Source organism: Theropithecus gelada, chromosome 8, assembly GCF_003255815.1.
Source record: "Theropithecus gelada isolate Dixy chromosome 8, Tgel_1.0, whole genome shotgun sequence".
Taxonomy (NCBI): Eukaryota; Metazoa; Chordata; class Mammalia; order Primates; family Cercopithecidae; genus Theropithecus; species Theropithecus gelada.
Window position 1 is genome coordinate 42,197,909 of NC_037676.1, and position 10,265 is coordinate 42,208,173.

Genomic DNA, 10,265 nt, shown 5'->3' on the forward strand with positions numbered 1-10,265 from the left:
GGAGAGTAACTCTTTGGAGACAGGTGCCCAGTTAACCATCCTTTGTGGTCCCCTGGGGTGCGCGGGGAGCTCTAGGTGCAGGGTAGGTGGAAATGCAGAGGACTGTAGGGTCTAGAGTGGTGGCAAACAGGCAGAAAGGAGTAAGTTCCAGATCCTGGGTGCTCTCCAAAAGCTGGGATGCCCACAGGGGAGAAGGCAGCACAACCCTTAGAGAAAAATCCCACCACTGAAACCCTCTCCCCACCCCAGCCCCTTCTGGCCCCTTGTGCCCCCACATCCCTGCACAGGGGATGGTGCAATCTTAAGTCAGTCCCTGACTCAGACAGGTGTGAATCACCATGGTCTGTGCTTACTGAGCTAATGCTTAGGGTGCTTCATGGCTTTCTATAGTAAATCCAAAATTTGTTTGGGTGACATATGACCAATGAAAGTTCTCTAAGTATGGGTATTAATGAACATTATGTGACAATGAAGGCTTTTGTATTATAGAAGCACATATTCAATGAATTCTAAGCACAATCCCAGTAGTATTTATCTCATTCTTAGGTTGTCTTTGCAAAGCAGGCAAAACCAAGCCAGGTCCTGCTGCCTTGACTGACGGTGGGAAGAGGTGGAGTGTATGGGTCACCAGGCAGTGGGGAAGAGAGGAAACCAGCATGGATTGCACTTCACTCTCCCAGCTCTGTCCTCCTCCTCTGATTGGTGCTCTACAAAGCTCAGTAGGGTGTGGTTTCGTAGCCTGGGACGCAATAATCCAGGAATTACATGAGGACCCAGCCCAGGTGCATCTTTGGGAGGCACACGTGAGTATCTGGAGTATACAGCAGACAGATGCACTGTTTACTCAAGGCACACTGTGCCAAGCCCTGTGCTAACAGCAGGTTATAGGCTCCAAGTGACTTATTATTTGGGCTAACTCAACAATGGAGGAACTCATTATCCTTATTTTATATGAGGAAACTGCCACTTAGGTGGAATACATAAATAGATAGGATTGCATGGCTGGTAAGTGGTAAACTGATGTCTCAAAGACAGTACATCTGATTGTACTTCAGGTGAGTTAGGCAGCCTCTTGCCAGCTCTTTATGAAAACGCCACAGGTAGCAGAGCGTGTCGTTTGAGCTTTTGATGAACAGGAGAAAACCTCAAATGTGGCTACTCATGAGAATGAGGTTAAGATTGTTGCATTTGATGGGACACCCATTTTTAACTTTTTTTTTTTACTTCACTGGGAAGGAGAGAGACACCCATTTTTATCTTAATGCAGTCCATGAAAGTGCTTGCAAGGCTTACATGGGTTCAGGCCGGGCATGGTGGCTCACACCTGTAATTCCAGCACTTTGGGAGGCCGAGGCAGGTGGATCACCTGAGATCAGGAGTTCGAGACCAGCCTGGCCAACGTGGTGAAACCCTGTCTCTACTAAAAATACAAAAATTAGCCAGATGTGGTGGTGGGTGCCTGTAATCCCAGTTACTTGGGTGGCTGAGGCAGGAGAGAATCATTTGAACCTGGGGGCTGGAGGTTGCAGTGAGCGGAGATTATACCACCTCACTTCCGCCTGGGCGAAAGATTGAAACTCCATCTCAAAAAAAAAAAAGAAAAAAGACTTACAAGGGTTTTGAGTCTATCTCTTGGATAAGACTTTATGTGGAATATATTTTACCTCGAAAAGCATTTATTCAGCCACTGATAACTCTATGAAGCTCTGTAAAGTGTGTAATCATTAGACAGATTAGGTGTTTCATCTGAGATGGGTAATTGTGTTTGTAATAAAATGTATTTATAAATAAGTCTGATCATGAATATTTAATAACTAGTAACCACTTGAATACATGTCTTTGGCCAGAATATATATATATATATATGTGCCTACACTCTATAATGCCTATTATGTATAATTTTTATATATATACTTTATATTATATTACAATATATTTGCACCTTTTGTGGCTGTTGTGGGCTTCATTACCCACCAGGGTATCAGCCATCAGATCCTCAACAGTGGCAGTGAGGAAATCAGGTGCTCATGGGCCAAGCCACTGGCCACAGTGGATCTCCCACAGGAGGGGTCCACAGGGTTCGGGAGAATGGCAGCTCTGCTCCTGCTGAGGGTGCCAGGCAGCTTCCTAAGCCTATAGGAGCTCTAAAAGTCTCCTTTTTCTAGACACGAGGTTTAGTGAATGGTGTGGCTTGGATGTGATTTGTCCCCAACAAAATTCATGTTGAGCTGGGTGCAGTGGCTCACACCTATAATCGCAGCACTTTCGGAGACTGAGGTGGGGGGATCACTTGAGGTCAGGAGTGTGACACCACCCTGGACAACATGGCAAAACCCCGTCTCTACTAAAAATACAAAAATTAGCCCGGGGTTGTGTTGCACACCTGTAGTCCCAGCTACTTGGGAGGGTGAGGCAGGAGAATCGCTTGAACCCGCGAGGTGGAGGTTGCAGTGAGCCAAGATCACGCCACTGCATTCCAGCCTGGGCGACAGAGCGAGACTCCCTGTCAGAAAAACAAAAATCAAAAATCTCATGTGAAATTTGATGCCAATGTGGCAGGGTTGGGAGATGGAGCCTAGTGGGGGATTTTAGGTCATGGGTGTGGACCCTCATAAAGAATGCCCTCTTCCGGGGGTGAGTTCTCACTCTCATTATTTTCTGCAAGGGCACGTTGTTAGAAAGAGTCTGGCTCTCTTGGTTTCTCTCTTGATTCCCCTCTTGCCATGTGATCTCTTTGCACACACCCACTCCCCTCCCACTCTCCACCATGAGTGGAGGCAGCATGAGGCCCTCTCTAGAAGCGGAGCAGATGCCAGCCCCATGCCTCTTACAGTTCACAGCCTGCAGAACCCTGAGCTAAATAAACCTCTTTTCTTTATAGATTATCCATTCTTAGGTTGTGTGACAGCAACACAAAAAGGATGAAGACAGGGAGCTTTGCTCCGATTGGCCCGGCTTGATCCTGCCCCTGGCCTGGGCCATTCAAGATGCCAGTGCTCAGTTCCACTGCTGTGTTCCTGTGGGCCAGCCCCTCACTGGGATGCCATTGGTGTACACTTGGCCTAGAAGTGCCCATGTTAGGACCTTGTTGCCCTAGTGACCAAACCTAACTTTTCATTTGACTATTTATTATAGAAAGAAATGCGCTCTGGCTGGTGGTGGTGGCTCATGCCTGTAATCCCAACGCTTCGGGAGGCTGAGGCAGGTGGATCACTTGAGCTCAGGAGTTTGAGACCAGCCTGGGGAACATGACAAAAACCCATCTCTAGCAAAAATACAAAAAATTAGCTGGGTGCGGTGGCATCGCTTATGGTCACAGTTACTTGGGAGGCTGAGGTGGGAGGATTGCTTGAGCCCAGCAGGTAGAGGTTGCAGTGAGCTGAGATTGCACCATTGCCCTCTAGCCTGGGTGACAGAGTGAGACTCTATCTCAAAAAAAAAAAAAAAAAAAAAAAGAAAAAAGAAAAAAATGTGTTCTTCAGTGGAAAACTTTACCCTGTTTAGAAGATACCACACCAGGTTATCTGACTCTAGCCTGCACTCTATGTGAGTATTTTTGCAACCCTTTGTAAGTTTTAGGTCACTGATAGACACGCACAATGCCTTGTCCAGTCCAGGGTCAATTTTCTTTCCTCTCACATAGTAAGGAAATGAGCTTTCTTCCCATTTACATACTCATTTAAATACTCCTGGTTAATATTCCTCTAGCTGTTTGTTGGATTCTTTTTTTCTACTGGTTATCGTATCTGCTAATCTCTTATAAGTTAAATAAAATAGTTTAACATGTGTTATAACATCTTTATGAATGTCAGACTTAATTTTTTAAAAAAGATATATTGTAAGCATTTTTAAGGTCACATCAATATGCCCAATCGATTCAACTACTAGGACTAGATAAATTTCTATGACAGAAAATTGCATCAAATGCATAACTAAAGCCTGGGTGTGTCTTTTCTTGGCTCTCTTGAGTGACTGCAAAACATCAATGGGAATTTGTTGACTCTACTTTTCTCATTTCAATTTTCCATTTTGTTAATTTCATGTTGATGAGTTTTTTGCCACATTTATAGATGAAAAGCTATTTCCACTTTTGACGCAATGGTCTGGAGTTTATTTAATTCTTTTTATTAAGATAAAATTTATATAACATTTAATATATTAATCATGTTAGAATTTACAACTCAGTGTAATCCCAGCACTTTGGGAGGCCGAGACGGGCAGATCACGAGGTCAGGAGATCGAGACTGTTCTGGCTAACACGGTGAAACCCCATCTACTAAAAAAATACAAAAAATTAGCCGGGCGAGGTGGCGGGCGCCTGTAGTCCCAGCTACTTGGGAGGCTGAGGTGGGAGAATGTCGTGAACCCGGGAGGTGGAGCTTACAGTGAGCTGAGATCACGCCACTGTACTCCAGCCTGGGCGACAGAGCAAGACTCCGTCTCAAAAAAAAAAAAAAAAGAATTTACAACTCAGTGCTTTTTGTTGTGTTCACAAGATTTTACAATCATCACTACATAGTTCCAGAACAGTATGACACCCCCAAAAGAAACCCCACACCCATTAAGTGCTCACTTCCTTTGCTCCTCCTCACTCCCTAAGGCCCTGGCAACCACTAACCCACTTTCTGTTCCTGTGGATTTGCCTGTTCTGGGCATTTTTGTCATTGATCGTGTTGTTTTCAATAACCGTCACTGATATGTAGAGGCATATATCAGTGTATCTTTCCTTTGTACGGCTGAGTACATATCCATTGTATGAATATGCCTCAGCTGTGTATCTAGTCTTCCATTGATGGATATTTGGGTGGTTTCCACTATTTGGCTATAATTAATAACCCTCATATGAAAAGCATATGAAGTCTTTGTGTGGGCATATGTTTTCATTTCTGTTGGGTATATCTTCAGGAGTGGAATTGCTGGGCCATATGATAGCCCTATGTTAACCTTGGGAGAAACTTCCAGAATGTTTTCCAAGATGGCTGCCTCATTTCACCACCCCCCAGCATTGCATGGGGTTCTAGTTTCCCCATGTTTTCACCCACACTTATCTGTCTTCTAAACTATACCCATGCTAACAGGGGTGAAGTTGGTGTTAAGAATGTCTTCTGTGCTCATTGCCCTCTTGTATCATTTCTTTCTTTATCCTGATGTGTCATCACTAATAATTGAAATGTCCTCAGAATATTTGTCGTAAGTTAATTTACATATAAAAGACATTTACAAGGGTATAAAATGATTTCCTCAGTGAATGGAGTTGTCTCATTTATTTGCAATGTACTGGATGATAGATTTGATTTTCTTATTAGCATACTCTATTTCTGAAATAAACCATCTGTCATCATTTTGTATACTTAGCTAGTAATTTTATGTCAAAATCCATAATTCTTCCTGGCCTATTTTAAAAGTTTGGGTATAGTGGATTTAATAGCACACACAATCTTTCCATGGCTTTTCTTTTTTTTCATGATTAATGAAATAAATTTGAAAGATGAATACCTAAACTTGAAAAATATGGGAAAAAGTGTCATTGAAAACAATGACCACTTTTGGTGAATGCTTCCAAATATTAAAAAAAAATTTTTTGTTTTAGTTTCTAATTATTCCCAGTTGAGTTGAGTTGACACCTCCTAGGAGGGCAGAGGCTCTCTGTCATGTGACTGCTCACAGTGGTGCTTCAACCTCGGCGTGGGGAGAGTAAATAACTGCACCGCATAGAAGCAGTCAAGGCAGCCCACATAAGCTAGAGCTATCTGACTAGCTTAGGAGATTGTCTAGTCCTTCCACAGCAGGCAGACTTAAGCCTGGATGCCCTGGGAATGGCCCATGAGGACAAAGGGGCTGACTGTGGGAAAATAGGCAGTGATCAGTGCAGCCATAGAATGGAGAATATATTATATAGAAATCATTTTTCTCTGTTTTCTAATTTATTACCATAAGGTTGTTTATATTAGTCTATAGGGGTTTAAAAACTACCAATTGTTTCAATTGTGTTTATTAATATTTAAGTTAGTCTCTTCATCTTTTCCTCAACATTGCACTAGGTCTGTGTATTTTATCATAATTTTATTCATTTTTGTTATATTCTATGTAATAATTGTTCCATATTTTATTATCTACCTTATGATTTATTGTTACACATTATGGCATTTAGCCTATGCTTCTATATATAAGTTCCAGAGACTGACATCTAGCACGCATATTGTCGGCATCCTCTATTCTATTAACTGAATTTGCAGTTATCTTATTTTGCCTAAAACTCTTCAATCAAATAGAGTGCACAACTTGGATTTGGAGGAGTTATATTGTCTTTCAGTCCAAAAAATAATATTTATTAGGAATATTGCCTAGTTTTAATCTTTAAAATTTAAAATTCTTTAATATATTATTTAAAAATATTATTGCATTATGGGTAACAAAGCTAATCTCTTTGATTAAAATATTTTATGTTTGTTAAAACTTTCTTTGAGGCCAGGCACAGTGGCTCACGCCTGTAATCCCAGCACTTTGGGAGGCCGAGGTGGGTGGATCACGAGGTCAGGAGATCGAGACCATCCTGGCTACAATGACACTTTGTCTCTACTAAAAATACAAAAAAATTAGCTGGGCATGGTGGCAGGAGCCTGTAGTTACTCAGCTACTCAGGAGGTTGAGGCAGGAGAATGGTGTGAACCCGGGAGGTGGAGCTTGCTGTGAGCAGAGATCGTGCCACTGCACTCCAGCCTGGGCGACAGTGGGAGACTCTGTCTCAAAAACAAAAATAAAACAAAAAAAAAAAACTTTCTTTGAGAGCAAAATATTTCAATGGTTTCGTTGTGCTGAAAAATGTGATATAAAGCTCAGGTTCAACATATGTCAATTAGGACAAGCGTGTGTGTCGTATTGTTGAAATTTTTGAATCATCAATAAATGTTATCTGTGTTATCACCAATATAATCACAAAGGGTCTGTTGAAATTTTTCACTGTGGTCAAAGAATTGTACATTTTATTTTATGATTCTGTCAAAAGTTCCTCCTTATTATTTCAAACCAGCAATTATCTTCCCTAAAAAATGAAGCCATGGGCATTTTTCCCATATACCTTGTCTTCAGTTCCTCCATGGACGGTGGACGGTTCCTCCATGGACGGTGGACGGTTCCACCATAGATTCCTTCCCAAAGTTCAGAATGTGTGGTTCATCCCACTTCTTTTTTGGAGCAGGCTAATTGAGATTATCGCTTGAGAGATAAGCATACAGAATATTCTACCTTCAAAGTGTTCCAAAAACCAGTTGGTTTTCTCTATGATACTCTCCCTCTTTTTTTTTTTTTTTTTTTTTTGAGATCGAGTCTTGTTCTGTCACCCATGCTGGAGTGCAATGGCACAATCTCGGCTCACTGCAGCCCCTTGACTCCTGGTTCAACCGATCCTCCCACCTCAGCCTCCCAAGTAGCTGGGATTACAGGCATGCACCACCACCCCTGGCTAATTTTTGTAATTTTTAGTACAGACAGGGTTTCACCATGTTGGTCAGGCTGGTCTCCAACTCCTGACCTCAGGTGATCCACCTACCTTGGCCTCCCAAAGTACTGGGATTACAGACATGAGCCACCATGCCCGGCCACAATTCTCATATTTATTAACTGTGAATCAAATTCTAATTAAAACTTCTTGATAAGATTCTTGACTGGGCGCGGTGACTCAGGCCTGTAATCTCAGCTTTTTGGGAGGCTGAGGTAGGCGGATCACCTGAGGTCAGGAGTTTGAGACCCGCCTGGCCAACATGGTGAAACCCTGTCTTTACTAAAACATATGAAAATTAGCTGAGTTTGGTGGTGGGCGCCTGTAATCCCAGCTAGTCGGGAGGATGAGGCAGGAGAATCGCTTGAACCCAGGAGGCAGAGGTTGTAGTGAGCTGAGATCACGCCATTGCACTCCAGCCTGGGAAACAAAGTGAGACTCCATCTCAAAAAAAAAAAAAAAAAAAGATTCTCGTGCTCACTTTGCCCCACCCAGGCCATTGTGTTTACTTTTACCTGAAAATATTTGAAAAATATGCTACTCTCTTCCCACAAAAAAATCACATATCTCAAATGATTAACTTTCTTTTCAGGATTTAAGGTAAAATGACAAAACTGGTCTTTGATGTCCCGCAGTATCTGATACACTGTTTTCCCTCATGTTTCATTCCAGGTCACTTGCTGTGGGGTTCCTGCTCTTCCTTTTCACTTTCTTGATAAGTAATTACTCAGTCTTTTCCATCTTATTAAACTCTTCTTATATTTCTGTGTCCAGTTAATTTCAGGATATTTTAAATTAATCAGTTTTACATTACATACTCACATAAGCTTTCCATTGTCTCCAAGTTATTAGAGGCCCATTTAAAAAAGAGAAAATAGTTTTTAACCTCTAAACTTCTTCACTAAAATGTTTAATAAATGAAAGTTATATCAGCACTTTGGGAAACTGAGGCAGGTGGATCACCTGAGGTCAGGAGTTCGTGACCAGCCTGGCCAACATGGTGAAACCCCATCTGTACTAAAAATACAAAAAATTAGCCGGGCGTGGCGGCAGGTGCTTGTAATCCCAGCTACTTGGGAGGCTGAGGTAGCAGAATCGCTTGAACCTGGGAGGTGGAGGTTGCAGTGAATTGAGATGGCACCACTGAACTCCAGCCTAGGTGACAAGAGTGAAACAATCTCATAAAAAAAAATTAATAAAATCATTTTCAAAACATTTAGTCTACACCTGCCATTCTCAGCCCATGACAATCCTACGAAGGCAGAGGCTCTGTTTCCAGATCACACTCTCTGTCATGTGACTGCTCACAGTGGTGCTTCAACCTTGGCACAGGGAGAGTAAATGACTGCACAGTATAGAAACAATCAAGACAGCCTACATAAACTAGAGCTATCCGACTAGCTTAGGAGATTGTCTAGTCCTTCCACAGCAGGCAGAGCTGAACCTGAATGCCCTGGGCATTGCCCATGAGGACAAAGGGGCTGACTGTGGGGAAACAGGCAGTGGTCAGTGTAGACGTGTTCATCAGCTACCAGCTGGGGTTAGGGTACTTAGCCAAAAATGGTGTGAAGGCAGAGGAGAGGGTACAGAATGATGCAAAAGTGCTCACTAGAACAAGAATGCTTTGGGTCACTCTGAACTCAGGGGAGGACCTGGGGGGGAGGTTAGTCCTGTGAAGGTGTTGAACCCACTGCCTGTGCCTGTGCAGAATAAAGACCATGGAGCTGCTGGCCCAGGTGGTGAGGCCCAAACACAAAACATCGTAGGATCATGACAACATTATATGTACTAATCCTCTAATTCTGTTATTACCTACTGCACAACAATATCCCAAATTTCTTTTCCATGTGTTATTTTTGTTACTCCACTTGTCAGTCATACTCCTAAGAAAAACGATATTTACCAGCATGTTCAGTGCCCAGCACAGGAGGGTGAAGGCCCCAGTGTATCTGGGAGCTTGTAGTTTCAGCTCTGCCCACCTGGACTTTGTGGGGCCGATCATGATGGCCTGGAAGATACTCAGGAGGCAGGTGGTGCCCATGCACACACCCCGCCCACTCTGTGAAACAAAACAAATTTGCACCCAATGTCACTGAGGAAATGTTTCAGCCCCAAAGTGGCCGTTGCTTGTGGGACTCCTTTAGAGAGAATGACCAACGAGTTGGCTATAGTCAGGTGCTGGAGAATCAGATCTGTGGACTTTAACATGCATCTGGTGAAATAAAGGAAACTATAATGATAAAGAAGAAAGCAATTGCCCAGGAATCCTACTGTGGCCTGAGATAATAAGAGCACTCCTATTGTCACATCCCTGGTGGCCATTTGCCATTTTTCAATGACTTATCATCCTATTCAGAGTGAGAGGATCCTGTGTGAAAACAGGAGGCCTGTTGTACCATGGCAACTGAAATCCACTCTTGTGGACCATAGTTTTCAAACCATTAATTTCCCTTTTTCTGAGAGTTTTGCTATAAAAATATATATGTAGGCCGGGCGCGGTGGCTCAAGCCTGTAATCCCAGCACTTTGGGAGGCCGAGACGGGCAGATCATGAGGTCAGGAGATTGAGACCATCCTGGCTACCACAGTGAAACCCCATCTCTACTAAAAAATACAAAAAACTAGCTGGGCGAGGTCACAGGCGCCTGTAGTCCCAGCTGCTCAGGAGGCTGAGGCAGGAGAATGGTGTAAACCCAGGAGGCGTAGCTTGCAGTGAGCTGAGATCCGGCCACTGCACTCCAGCCTGGGCGACAGAGCGAGACTCCGTC

General features: G+C 43.1%; 1 pseudogene; it reads right to left on the minus strand.

The window, feature by feature from the left end:
• Nucleotides 1-5,746: 5,746 nt before the first annotated feature.
• Nucleotides 5,747-9,820, minus strand: LOC112630444 (annotated as a pseudogene).
• Nucleotides 9,821-10,265: the final 445 nt, after the last annotated feature.